General features: G+C 42.6%; 1 protein-coding gene and 1 long non-coding RNA gene across 7 annotated transcripts in view; one reads left to right on the top strand and one right to left on the bottom strand.

The window, feature by feature from the left end:
* Nucleotides 1-5,294, bottom strand: part of LOC112645079 (uncharacterized) — a 51,330-nt gene extending 46,036 nt beyond the window's left edge. For both annotated transcript variants that reach the window (XR_003126965.3, XR_007402778.1), the window contains exon 1: nucleotides 5,125-5,294. This is a non-coding gene — a long non-coding RNA (uncharacterized LOC112645079). The remainder of the gene's footprint in view (nucleotides 1-5,124) is intronic.
* The window catches only part of NRG1 (neuregulin 1), a 1,071,954-nt gene that overhangs the window by 619,320 nt on the left and 438,622 nt on the right, over nucleotides 1-14,012 (top strand). The gene's annotated exons all lie outside the window — the stretch shown is intronic.

Below are 14,012 nucleotides of genomic sequence, written 5' to 3'. Positions count from 1 at the left end.
TTCATGACCTGAGCAGAAGGCAGATGCTCTACCAACTGAGCCTCCTAGGTGCCCCTTTAATGAAATTCTTAACAGCAAAATGTGTCTTTTGCACAGGAGCAATACAGTGACAATGGCTTCAGTGGCACATGAACTCAAAAATTAGGATGTAATTTATATCCTAATAGATATAAATCAAGTGCTTGTTCCTTTACCTCTCATAAATTATTAGCACTTAAAGCTTGTAAAGAAATATAATGTTTGTTTTTCATACATGTGTACCCACATACAACAATATGTAAATATTTTATGAATATTCATTTAAACACAAAATTCATAATTATGTGATGAATCTGATCTGCTTTGCATGCCCAGCATATTTAAAGTCATAATATATTTCGTTAGATTCATCTGTTGGTAGCATGCAGTATGGAGTCATGAAGAGTCAGAAATAAAAATAAATTATAATAATTGTCTGAGCTGTCAGAAGGGCCATCTAGGCTCTGAGCAGAGAAGCTATGGAATCATGAATTACAGGCAATACAAGCACCATCACTATGGTTTCATCAGTTTACATGTTTAAATTGTCACTCTTCAGTTTTATATCACAGGGACTTTTTTCACTTATGTAAAATGAAATAAAAAATAAATAAGATTTTATTTATTCATGAGAGACACAGAGAAAGAGGCAGAGACATATACAGAGGGAGAATCAGGCTCCCCTTGAGGAGCCTGATATGGGACTCCATCCCCTATGGGGGACCACGCCCTGAGCCAACGGCAGATGCTCAACCACTGAGCCACCCAGATGGCCCTAAATAAGCTATTTAAAATTGGGACATAACCATACCTGATGATGAAACCGAGTCACATGAACACTCGTGAGGCAAAGGTAGAGAAATACAAAATTTCATCTTCAAAAGGCAGATATTATTTGAAAACGTATTTTAATCAGTGTGATAGAGTAAAGTTTTTATGTTACCTTGAAATGCCCTTGACTGTTTCTTTGGGTTTACCAATCACCACATGAAGATCCCACTTAACTCTGGTCTTTGGCAGTTAGCTAGAGCTGGCTTGCACCCACCAATTGTACGTGTCTCTTCCTAAAACATGTTCAGGGACATCCCTTTGGCAGCTGACAATTGGTCATGTTGGGAATGTTTACACCACAGAAATTGGCAAATATTAGGAATCAAACTACAAATGCTACAAATCTGTTTTCTCTCTTTTTTTTTCCTAGTTTCTCGTCAAAGATATTCTAGGCTCTCATCACCACTTATGGTTTGATTTTCCTTTCACCTCCCTTCTGGGCTCCTCAATTAAAGCTAATTACAGGTCTTTGTATTTGAGGATAAGACCAGTTATAGAAATATAAAATAGGTCAAATGTGTTCTGGAGCTTCTTTGCCCCTTTTACTTAAACCTTTTCCCTTTCTACCTCTCCTCACTTTTTTAATTTTTCTTTTCAGCCCTGCCTCAGCTCTAGGTCTTCCTAAATCAGAAAAGTTGTCAGAAATTGCATGAATATATTTACCATAGGCTGAAATATTCTTCCTGAAAGTCAGAAAAGTAGAGCAGAGGAGAAAGAAGAGATTTAAGTTTTGTATCAAACCCTGTCTACTTCGGAGTAGCTTCGTCAAGCATTTTCAAACACAATTAACAATAAATTATTTAAGCACAATTTAAGAAATGAAAGTATGAAGACTTGGGATATGGCCCAATAACAGGGAGATTCACAGATGAGGGGCAGATGCAGAGAGAAGTGACTGGATACTGAATACTAAATACTATGCAAATCCCCAAAGTGGGGTAAATTCTTTTTAGGAGAAAACACTCCTTTTCTACCCACATAAAATCTCCTAGAAAACATATTGCAAGTCTCTCATTCTTTTGTTAAAATGTGGACAAATGGTCCTTGATTTGCTGGAATTTCACACTGGCGAGGATGAGTCTTATGAATCTTCACACCACTCGTGTGTCGACAGCTCAGATGTTTTTACAGACACATCTCCTATACTATGGGCCTTTGGGTGGACTCATCACTAGGTCTGCTCCTAAGGACTGAGGGCCACTTTGGGTTAGGTAATTGGTCAGTGTAATTCTCTTTATGTGTGTTCTAGCCTACTTTTATGTTCCTGGGGTCAGAGGAACTTTCTGCAACCAACCTAAGCTCTAGGAGTGTGAGACCATGCCCAGCATGCATTTTCAGAACAGGTTTCATGCACAAAGCATGGCCTCCTTCTAGAAAATTAACTGGGCACAAAAGCAATACAGGCAATGACCTTATTTAGAGGGCTCCCCCCCCCCCATTATTATAAAGTAGGCTGGGATTTTTCTGTTTTTGTTTTTTTCTTCCCTATCAGCCCACCTTGATGAGTCAACATCAATAAGAAACTTCATCCCTTCATTCAGCAGGTTAGAGCACTGAGTTTTCAAGCTTCTAAAGTTAAACTTCAGTTCTTCCTGGAATGGGGATCAATCGACTGAATACTAGCCAGTAACATCTTTGGTAGGATCTGTCACGTTGGCCAGTATCAGAAAGTAGGAACCTATGGGAATGATACACAGACAGGTACCTTTCCATTTGAGGTCGGTGCAAGGTGATGACTCAGAGCACACTTAGTTTAGAAGATTGTAGTAGACATGGAGAGGGGTGCAGGGATATGGGTTCCTGGAGGCATGCAGCTCAGAGAAGGAGTGATGAGCATTTACTGAAGACAGACTCCTACCTCATAAACTAGCCTATAATTCACCCTGCCTCTGTGTCCCAGGGGGTCATGCATAATTGATCAAAATGTCAGTATATCTTTTAGACTGTGGCTCACAGGGTAACTGTTATCTTAGAGATCTGTACCAAAATATTCGTGTTTCCCAATAAAGTAAATCAGTTTCCTTCGTCCAAACTAGAAACACCTATTGGGAGTTTTATCAAATTATTTGGTGGAAGAAAAGGTTGATAAGCACACTTCCAATTGAAAGGACTATTTTTTAAAGTTCAGAGGGCTGAAGAGTTGCATTTTGATTGACAAAATAATGGACCTGTTGATAGAGTCCAGAATTAGTTGGCTGAATTTGTGTTCGTTTCTCCATAAATTTGCCAAAGTCTGAAGAGAAAATGTATAGAGGCAGAATGATGAACCATTTGATTAAGCATGTTATCAGCCTGGTTGTGGCCAAATTCCACCCTCATATATTCATGCACACATCCTTTGCTATGAGTTGCATATGTGCTTTGTGGTTGTGGGGCAGATTTAGGTTTGTTTTTCTTTCTGTCTTTTCTAGTCCAAAAGCTCATCATTTAAAGTGTTTGGAAGCAATTTAAAAATGCGATGAGATTCCCAACCCCTCCTAACTTTTGGAATACTTGCAGTTATTTTTTCTGGCACAAAAACAATCAGAAAAGAACAAAAATGCCAGCATGTCTTCCAAAGAAAGACATAAAGGTACCGCTTAATTTATTTGTAAACCACCAGGACTTATTTGTTCTTACCTGCTGTGACCAGAAAAATCATTTAATATTTTTTTTAAAAAAGTGGAAAGCAGATTTTAACATGGAGGTTGAGTACATAGACTGCAAAAATATTCCTGCACAACTGCAGAGAACTCTTGCTTTTGTTTGATTGGTGCTTAATTAAAGCAAGGTTTGAGAGATTTAAGAATCAGGTGGTGCATTTTAAAAAATACATTTTTAAAAAGCAGCCTCTTGAGATGCAATGTCAATTGATTCGGAATTCTTAATCATTACAGTTTATTCCTAAAAATCGGTAATTATGAGAACATTGTTTTCTTAAGTAGTTCGTGGCAGGTTGGGAACCTGAAATGAGAAAACAAACAAACCTTTAAAGACTGATGTTTTTCAAAGTTACTAACAGAATGATGTTGGATTTGTTGGCTAGGAAACTCGTTTCCATTGGCGGTTTTTCTATTATGTGACAGGTAATCCACGGTTTCTATCCAAAGGGGATCTCCCGTCTACAAAACAGTGCCCATTCCTGATAACTCTGGGAGGGAAAAATTAAGCATTGTTCCTCCAGAACTGAGAGGATTCGTGTCTTTGTTTTCTTTTTTACAAATATCCCTTACGGTTGAACACCAAATGCCTGTGATTTGTTTAGATGGCTGGGGAAAAAAAAAAAAAAAAAGCCAGGGGGTGAGAGGGTGGCAGGGAGGGGAAGAAAAAGAAAATCAATCCCAAACAGGAAACCTGAATAAAGACCATGACAAGGGTCACTAGATAATGCCTTTGTGCTCCAGTGACTGGAGATCCGCATGGGATCCGAGAGCACCTTGCTGGTTCCTACACTCCCCTGTCTCCATACAGTTATATTCCATGTAGCTCCCAAACTTTCACAGCTGCTGGGACTCGACCCCACTTGCAACTTCCCCTTGTGGCTGACTATCCTCAACCCACCCATGCCTCCTGTGCAGAGTTCTCATTGAAATTAAGAGGTTAAGGTGAATACCGAGTGGCTGGGAGGTTTTCTCTCTAGTGATTCTCGGGGCTCTATTATCGTAGCCTTAAGACCCAAGAGTAGATCTGAGCAAAATATTCTTAGATGTGAAGTGTTCTTCAGCCCTAGACACTCATAATCTTGTCCCCGTGCCGTTGTTTCTTTTCTTCCCACTAACATTTAAAACATCGCTTTGACAGGGTAAGAGAGGGAAAGATTTTTCACCATGCAGCCTGCTACATTTTATTCTGCTCCTTTTTTTTTTTTCCACATTCCACACTAGTCTTTTCCCAGGCACCTGAGTCTTCAGACAGTTTTACCATCTTCCCCATCTTAACCCCAATTTAAACATCTACAGGAAGCCAAACAAAACATGCCCATCTGCTCCAGATGTGTCAAATCAAGTTCTCCTATTTTAATTTTTTTCCAGACAAATCCTCCAGCAAATGTATAAACAGGTTGCTTTTTAGAAGAAGTAAAGATTAATCTTTCTCTGGGAAAAAAAAAAAAATCACGTACATTTTGGAAACTTTGGCCGTTTCTCTTTCCAAAAACACATCGTCTAGATGAAATGCACAGCCTGATCCTGCCGTGTGCCAGAAGGGGAGCGGCAGCTCCGTGCTTTGTTCCCCGTATCGTCTGCTTGATCTGGCTTATCCTCAACTGCGCAGAAAATCTACCCCACAGCCAGATACTTGCCTTTGGTCCCAGTTCGTTTCTGGCCAGTTTGAAGAGTGCGTCACACGACATCTGACAAAGCAGCCAGGCTCGTGTGAGGTGATCAGAAGCAGCCCAGGCTCTGTGTTCTTCTGGAGCCTTCTCCCTCTTCAGGGGTTCTGTCCCATGAGATTGCATGATTCAGTTACTTGTTCTGTCGACGATTATTTATTAACTACCTAGCGTGTGGCAAGCACTGCTCCAGGGTCTGGGGATCTAGAGTGAGCAAAATACACGCAAAGTCCCTGCTCTCAAAGCACCTGGTGGCTCAGTGGTTGAGCATCTGCCTTTGGCTCAGGGCGTGATCCCGGGGTCCTGGGATCGAGTCCCACATTGGGCTCCCTGCATGGAGCCTGCTTCTCCCTCTGCCTAGGTCTCTGCCTCTCTGTGTGTGTCTCTCGTGAATAAATAAATAAAATCTTTAAAAAAAAAGTCCCTGCTCTCATGGACATAGAGTCAGACAATAAGAATATAACATGGCAGGTGGAGATGAGTGCCCTGATTTAAAATAAGGCCGTTTCCATGGGTAGGGGAGTGACCTGGGGAGAACAGGGTTGGGAGCTCAGAGGGGCCTTGGCTACAGCCATCAGGAAAGCCTTCTGAGTGAGGGAACGTTAGGGCAGGTACCTGAAGGAAGTGAGAGAGTGGAAGAGAGGAAGCCTGAGGCTGGATCATGGTTGGCAGCTTCAATGTCTCCAACAGCCCCAAAATAGCTACGGAAGAGGGAAGGGGAGAAGGGGAGAGAAGGAAGTGCAGGTCAGAGCATGAGGGGTGAGCTTCTCCAAGTTCCCTGTTTGTACAAAGCCTCCAAGGACATTGTGAAAGTGCTGACCCTGACTCAGTAAGTGGGGGGCAGGCCCAGAGAGGCTCTTCTCACACACTCCCAGGTGACGTCCTGGCCGCCGCTGGGCTCCAGACCAGGCTCTGGGTAGCAAGGATGTGGGCCTTCTAGGTCGCAGTAACAATTCTGTCTTGAATGGGAGGAAATGGGAAGGCTTGGGAGCTTTTAAGTAAAAGGGGAGGAGGGTCTGACTTTGTTTCAAATAAGCCGCTCTGGCTGCTGTGTGGGAAATGGATTGGGAGGTGGAGGGGTAGTGGTGCAGGTGAGAGGCAGCTGGGCTGGGACCTGCTCAGTGGAGCAGCCACAAGCACCAGTCACCTCAGGTGAATGTGGGGATCTGCCCTCCCCTCCAGGCTGAAAAGCACACATCAGGCATCAGCCTGTGGCCCTGCAGAATCCTGCAGGCCAAAGGCTCTGTGATGATTGGTCAAAAACCAAGTCTGAGATGCTTGATTCTGGGATCTCATCTGCCTCGTTCCTGAATTTTATTTCTATTCCTGACGTGTGTGTTACTGGTGAATTAAATGTGAAGTCACTGTATCCTGTCATTGTAATGGACATACCCTATTGCAAGTGAGATGTTTTTTTCCATCTCCAAAATAAGCCAGGGTGGCTTATGCTTGCTTGCTTTACAGTGTGACACATTAAACTAAATTAAATAGGGACCTCTATTTAATTTTTTAGACTTTATTTCTGTGTCTTTATATTTAGGGTAAGACATTTTTGACTATAAGCCCATCTAAGGACAAGAAACTTCACTTGGAATAGATAGTAATGTCCAGGCAGTGGTGCCACTGTAACAGGGTAGTCGTGCTCACTTTGAATTCCCTAGAAGAGTTATTTTTCTTAATAATCATTACATATAATTTAAAACATTTATATTTTACGCTTCCCTCTGGCTTTAGAATAGTCCTGAGAAATCTTACAAAATTCATTTAAATTTCCCTACTCTCGTATTTCTTCACTAGAAGTGACTTTGACCCCTGAAGGACATTTGACAATATTTGTAGATACTTTGATTGCCAGGACTTAGGAAGGTGCTACTGGTATCTAATGGGTAGGGTCCAGGGATGCTGCTGAGTATCCTCCATGCAGAGGACAGCCCCCCACAACAAAAGTTCTCCAGTACATGGGACGCCTGTGTGGCTCAGCAGTTAAGCATCTGTCTTCGGCTCTGGGCCTGATCCTGGAGTCCCAGGATCGAGTCCCACGTCGGGCTCCCTGCATGGAGCTTGCTTCTCTCTCTACCTGTGTCTCTGCCTCTCTCTCTCTGTGTGTGTGTCTCTCATGAATAAATAAATAAAATATTTTTTTAAAAAACCTTCTAATTACAGAAAATGTAATCTACCGTAGACCCCAAATGCTGCCTCTGAACTCTGTCACAGGCTGCTCCCAGTCAGTGACTGCCCGGGGCAGAGATACTAAGGTCGGCTCCTTCCTGGCAGAAAGGGGGGTTCCCCAGAAGGCCACCTTTGGTTCCAGGGTTCCCCAACACCCTTGCCAACCAAGCCTTGCTTCCACAGCACAGCATCTTGGACAATTTGGCCTAACCTCCTGCCTCCCCTCCCCATCTGCTAGGATCAGACTAGCATCTCAGTCTGGAGACTCTCCCAGCCTTTCCCAGCTCCCTCCCAATCTTCTCTTAAGACATTTTCCCTAAGAAAATCCTTTCAAGTTTTGTGCCATTTAAAAATCTGCTCCTCAGAGGGCCTGAGTTAATAGATCATGGCATTAAATAATTGAGAATAATGAATTAATTCACCTTCCCCACAGTAGCTGTTGGGATGGGGGGGATGTGTGTGCAAATGTTCTAATACACAAAAACAGTTCAGAAACAAGAACTTGACCATTAAACTGTTAGAAAAAAATAATTTAAAAAGTGGAAGATAAAAATATTTAGGAACCAATGGAGAAAATCCAATTATTCAAGAAAACAAAACAAAAGAAAAAAGAATTAGCGATTGTGCATGTGTTTAAAATGCAACTTAAGCCTCACTTAGAGCAACTAAAATCAGGAACTAGAATTAACTCCCCATTCGTGCTTGCTTACAAAAATCCGGACCTATTCCAGGCATGGTCTTGAAGGCATCGCTTGTAATTAGTGAAATAATATCCATTTTTGGATGTTTAAGACAAACATCCTGCCATCCTCAGAAAGCCTGTCAGTATTTGCAGCTCTGCCTGCTGCATGTGTGAACTACCCATAAACTTTGGTCCTGACAATCCCATGTGTGGGCACATCCCCACAGACCACTCAGAGCCACTCCCTTACCTTTACTGGAACAGCCTGCCTCCCTTCCACTGGCTTTCCTGGGTACATTCTGCCCAGACAACAGTTGCTCTCTGTGAGTTTCCAAACTCCACCCTGCTTCCTGGAGATAGAAGAGTCCCTCCGTGGATCAGCAGGCCCCTCAGCTACCCACCAGTGTGCAGGTGGCTCCTGGAGTCCCTGGTCCTGGGACTCACAGATCCCGATTTGTGCGGTGCCGTACTCCAGCCAGAGATCCTTACATCTTATTCCCATTCCTGGGAGAATGTGGCTTCTTTAGATTTCACTTCTTTTTATACTTTCGAGATTTATTATGCTGATGGGTAAAGTGGCAGTTCCTTCAAACCAACATGATGTCCTTTCGGAAGCAGACTCTCCCTACCCCTAACCAGCATTCCCAAAGAAGCCCAGGAGATGCCCCCACTTTATTCTGGTGCTTGTAGATAAAGGGCCAGCCTACCGCAGAACTGCGTGTGTGTTGTGAAGATAGATGCCTTCAAGGAAAAAACTCTGAGCAAGGTCCTAGCATTTTAATGGCTTCTATGTGCCAAGCCTCACGTAAGTCACTTTTTATGCATGAACTCATTTTATTCCTACTAAAGTTCTATGGTGTGGGTATTTATTATCTCCATTTTACTGATGAAAACTGAGGTTCAGAAAGATTAAGTGACTTGCCCAAGATCAAAGTGTTGATCAGTGGCAGAGGAATCATTTGTGCACTCTTATTCAAATGCCAGAAGTCCTTGCACTTTGTAGATTATTTTCTTTTTTTTTTTTTTTTAAATTTTTATTTATTTGTGACAGTCACAGAGAGAGAGAGAGAATGAGGCAGAGACACAGGCAGAGGGAGAAGCAGGCTCCATGCACCGGGAGCCTGACGTGGGATTCGATCCCGGGTCTCCAGGATCGCGCCCTGGGCCAAAGGCAGGCGCCAAACCGCTGCACCACCCAGGGATCCCTGTAGATTATTTTCTAAGTATTATCAGTTTTCAGTAGGAATTCTCAGTGCCCAGATTGGCATTTGAGCCTGTTGTGTTATCCTGGCTGATATGTAGAGTAGCACAAGTAAGGAACCCCAATTTGTTGTTTTTCTGGCCATCATCTCTTGATAAGAAAGTATAGGGTAGCACTATTTCGTGTTGCTCTGGGCCTTCTGGGAACTGACTCCATTGCAGATGGAGGCCCTGGCCTCAGATTGACAAATTCAGGGAATCCCAAGAGATTGGGACAGGGGGAGAACTTGTGAGCAGATGGGAGATATATTTTGGGGGATAGGGGAACTGTATTTGTCCTTACTGGATTAAGGAGACTTCCTTTAATATTTCTTTCCAATAAATAATGCTTTTCAGAAAAAAAAAAGTCAAAGTCTCCACTCAGGCAGGTAGGCGACTGGCAGTCCTCCCTGGGTCTGCTCACCAGTGCCAGCTAACTGGGAGCAGCACTGAATCTGTCAGGGCAGTGCCTAAGTTCTGGGATTCACTGCAGAGGTTGGGAGCCAAGTCAACATCATCAGTTGCGTCAATATCCATCATTTACATACAGTAGGTACTCAGTAAATGCAGACAAATTCCCCTGGTGAATAAGTGAATGAACAAACAAGAGCATCTGTGAAAAGTCACAAGGTTTCTAGAATAGAATGAGAGAGTTAAAGCTCATCCCATTCAAACTTCTGCACTATCCCCACCAAGTGGCTATCTGCCTGCTACTTCCATTGGCAGAGTAAACACACACCCAGTGAGAGTCTGTCTGACTTCATAGAACTCAGTCTGTTCAAAAGGGAAGCAAAGGAGTCAAAGGAGACCTTTGAAAAGGAAAATGCAAGAAACTGGAAATACATGAGAATTACTTTACACGATAGCTTATTCAACTTAGAGATTTCACTAGTTCAAAGTTTTGGTTCAACTGGAAAGTATTATGCTAAGCCAGACACAAAAGGGCAAGTACTGTATGATGCCACTTAGGTGAGGAACCAAGGATAGGCAAATTCATAATGATGGAAGAACGGTGGCTCCCAAGGGCTGGGGTGGGGGAGAACACAGAGCATTGTTTAATGTGTATGACGATTCAGTTTGGGAAGATGGAAAACTCTGGAGGATGGATGGCAGTGATGGTGGCAGAAAGATCGTGAATGTTTTTAATGCCACTGAACTGCACACTTAAAAAGGCTTAAGATGATAACTTTTGTTATGTCTATTGCATCACAATGAAAAAGAAATTGTTTAAGACCATTACATTTGCACATGACCAGGAAGTATTTAATTCATCACTTTCAGATACGAAGCTTAGGTAAATGAGTATTAGTATAAGGATATTCCGAGGCTTGAAGGTGGCAGTTAAGGTAAACAAGTTCCCTTTCTGAAAACTTACGCCACTCTCAGGGGCTGGCACACGAGAGATTCGATGATAGGACTTCTAACTTGATAGTGTTCAGAGATTATCAAGGCTGTAGGAATTTTCAAAATCTTGAAAAGTGTGAGATGCACTGTAACTAGGCCGAGGGCCCCATCAGGATGGCGCATCTGTGCCCCTGGTGGACAAAAGTAGAATCTGCACGATGTCAAACCAGGGCCTTGGCTACACAGTAAGTTTTCTCTCTCTCCCTCTCTGTCTCTACCTCTGTCAGTTTCAAAAGAAGCCATTTGCTTATAGCTACTCAGGATTTCCCACTCTGAGTATGAAGAGCGTGTTGTTTCCCTCTCAGATCCAGACTAAACTAGTTGACTGGCTGGGAGCCAACAGAAGGGGTGTACGCAGTCTTCATTAGGCCAGATTTACCATCAGCCTTCAATAAGTGGTTCAGCATGCCTGTGTGACATGCTTTCCATCCAGCAGTGGTTCCTGCTGGCAAACCATCCAGTTGGCTTCCTTGTGGAGAGAGCTAATTTTCTCTAATTGCTTCCAATGAGGGGCGGGGGTCAGGAGCGTGGGTACCTTGCTCAGGGCCACTGTTTCTCATCGGCCTCACCAAGTCATGGAAGCAGCTTTTGTGCTCATGGTCTTGTGTAGGATAGTTGAGTGGGAAAGTCAGGTCACACATCGTGGGATTGAAGGGTCTTCAACAGGTTACTTGACTCTTACAAATCTGACCCACTTGGCCTTTAAAGGTTTTCTTAGCTTTCGTTATGATTTTTCGAGGAACTTTATTGTTGATTAAAGGAATAATGTGTACTCATTATTTCTAAAAATGGGCAAATAAAGAAAAGGTTAAAAGAGAAAACTAAAACCATCCCCCAGTGTATTAATCTAGGAAGATCACTCTTAACATTTTTATTTCCATTTTAGTTTTTAAATGGGTCATTGGAGAAAATATCATATGTACAGATTCATATATTACTTAACTATTTAACATAATATCAAAAACATGGTTTGTGACGGTTCTGTAAAATGCCATTGCTGAGATGTATGTTTTGCAGTAAATATATGTGGTTTTGGTCATAAGTAATGTGTTCAAGATATACTATCCCAATCTCTGCCCTTACTTCAGATATGATGTTAGGGCTGAGTCCTAAAAGGGATGCTGAGCCAAAGGACATGTGAACATTTACTTAAAATTTACTTTGGCACGTAATTCCAAGTTATTATACTAATTTCTAGTATCTCATGATACCCTTACCAGCATCAAGGGTTAACGTCTTTGTCAAATTTGATAAATGGAAAATGGCACTGTGTTGTTTTAATTTGCATTGCCTTGATAACCAATGATGTTAAAAATATTTGGACTTTTTTTTTCATTTATGGAAAAATCCTTTATGAATTCCTTCAGGAGGCAAGGTTGTCCTAAATTTCTCCTATCAGGATTTGGTTATGTCTAACACATAAACTGGTTAACATCGAGAGGATTAATCCATTGCTTCAGTTGTCACCAAAGGCAAGGTAGAGATAAATTCATCAAGGTAAAGAGCAAGTAAGCTTTTTGTTTATTTAAAGAACATGGGTAGAAAGTATCCCAAAGCCAGAATGGAATGCAACCCAACCGTATAGTAAAATACATGTGGGGCCCAATCAAAGGTAGTATAAAGTGAGAGAAGATTGAGAGGGTTTTGAAAGAAAGAGTAGGCATGGCAGAGAGAGGGGTGGAGGAGTACAGAGGTAACTTTTCTGTTTGTTAGAGTTTTTCCAGAATCTGGCCACACTGGTATATTCCAAGATGTCATTATTATAGTACTAGCTTTTAACCTTAAAAGGTTGGCTTTCCATTCCACATTTTTGAAATACTGTGAGTTCAAGTGAATACAACCAGGCCCTGGTGACACATCCACCAGGGGTTCCCCAAATCAATGCTTAGAAAACCTTCCATCACTGTCTATGTCTTATCTTCTTGGAAGTGAGGAGGTCCCAAAAATTGGTTTATTCTGTCTCTGTGTTACAAAGACTGTGTGGGGGACCTTGTGTTTTGAGTGTCAGTCTGGCACAAAAGCATTAGTTCTGGGGTGTCTCTTGGGCCAGCTTATGTCCATGATAAATGCCGAGCTTTCCAGAACACCCTGGGACATAACAGAATGCTGTACAACTGTCATGGTATAGAATACACTTAGCTTTGGTGGCAGATGACCTTTTGCTTGGCACCAGAAGTACTTCCACAAATAACAGCCTGCTGGTCCTCCCTATCAGAAATCAAAAATACTGACTTACCTCTGGCCCTGTGAAATGACTGCCCGAATATGGCTCAGTCTCTGTGTGCCTAAGTCATGGTCAGAATCTCTTTTTGGAAATCCAATTTTAAAACATATAACCTTGGAACATTATTAAATCAGGCATTCTAAACTGGAAAGGACCTTGGGGATCATTTAGTTCAAATGAATGGCCCATTTTACAGTGGGGCAAACTCATGCACAGAGAGGTGGAACTGGCTCCACGTCCCCCAGTGTGCTGGTGGCGGAGACAGGGCTCAATCCTCTCAGCACAGATGTCTTTCCCCTATGGCATGTTGAATTCTGTAGACTCATTCATAGATATAAGCCAAAAAATGCAGAAAGCAAGGTCAGAGCATGACCTTATGGGACTAGAAGGATCCTCCAGTTATCTAGTATGAAAGTGTCCAGGAGACGTGGCCACAGTTATGCCAGTACAGGGTAGATCAAGGACGGAAACACACCTCTTCACTTGCAATCCAGTGCTCCCTTCCCTGCGTGACACAGTGCAACACCAGAAAGCACGTCATCTCCAGGGTTGGCTGAGACCGGGCAGCTAAAATGATATTTTGGTTCCATATCTACTTGGGGTAGAGGATGCTGATTTTTTTGTTTCATGTGTGTGCTTGAGTCTTTGTGATGAGGTTCTGAATGCCTCATGATAGGTGAGGGTTTTTACTGTTACCATGTTGTCTTCCTCTAAAGAGAGTGTTACGGTGCACCAGAAAGCTGTCTGGTTTACTGCTACGGCTGTAGGCAGGAGGGAACATGGTGTGTGGCTTCTGAACAGACTTTGGCTGCTCTTTAAGTTCAATGAAGTGAAAAAAAAAAAAAAAAAGGCGAGTTAATTGACTACAGACACATGCAGGAGCACTCTCGGCCAAGCTGCGAGTTCTTCTGGAATGTGAGTGCTTCCAAGGTGGCCGAAAGCACTCTCAGAAGCACTGTGCCTATGGTCCATGGACGGTCCCCAGAAGAAGGCTGTCACTGCTTACTTCTTAGGGACACTGAGTCAGGACATCAGTAATTTTTGGAGATTGTTCTGTGTGTCGTAGGTAGTAGGGTACCTGCAGGTAAACAAGGTGCTCCACTCAGTGATGCCATCTTGATATCTTGATATTTACA

This window comes from Canis lupus, chromosome 16 (assembly GCF_003254725.2).
Source record: "Canis lupus dingo isolate Sandy chromosome 16, ASM325472v2, whole genome shotgun sequence".
Lineage (NCBI taxonomy): Eukaryota > Metazoa > Chordata > Mammalia > Carnivora > Canidae > Canis > Canis lupus.
This window is presented reverse-complemented; position numbering and strand designations above follow the sequence as displayed.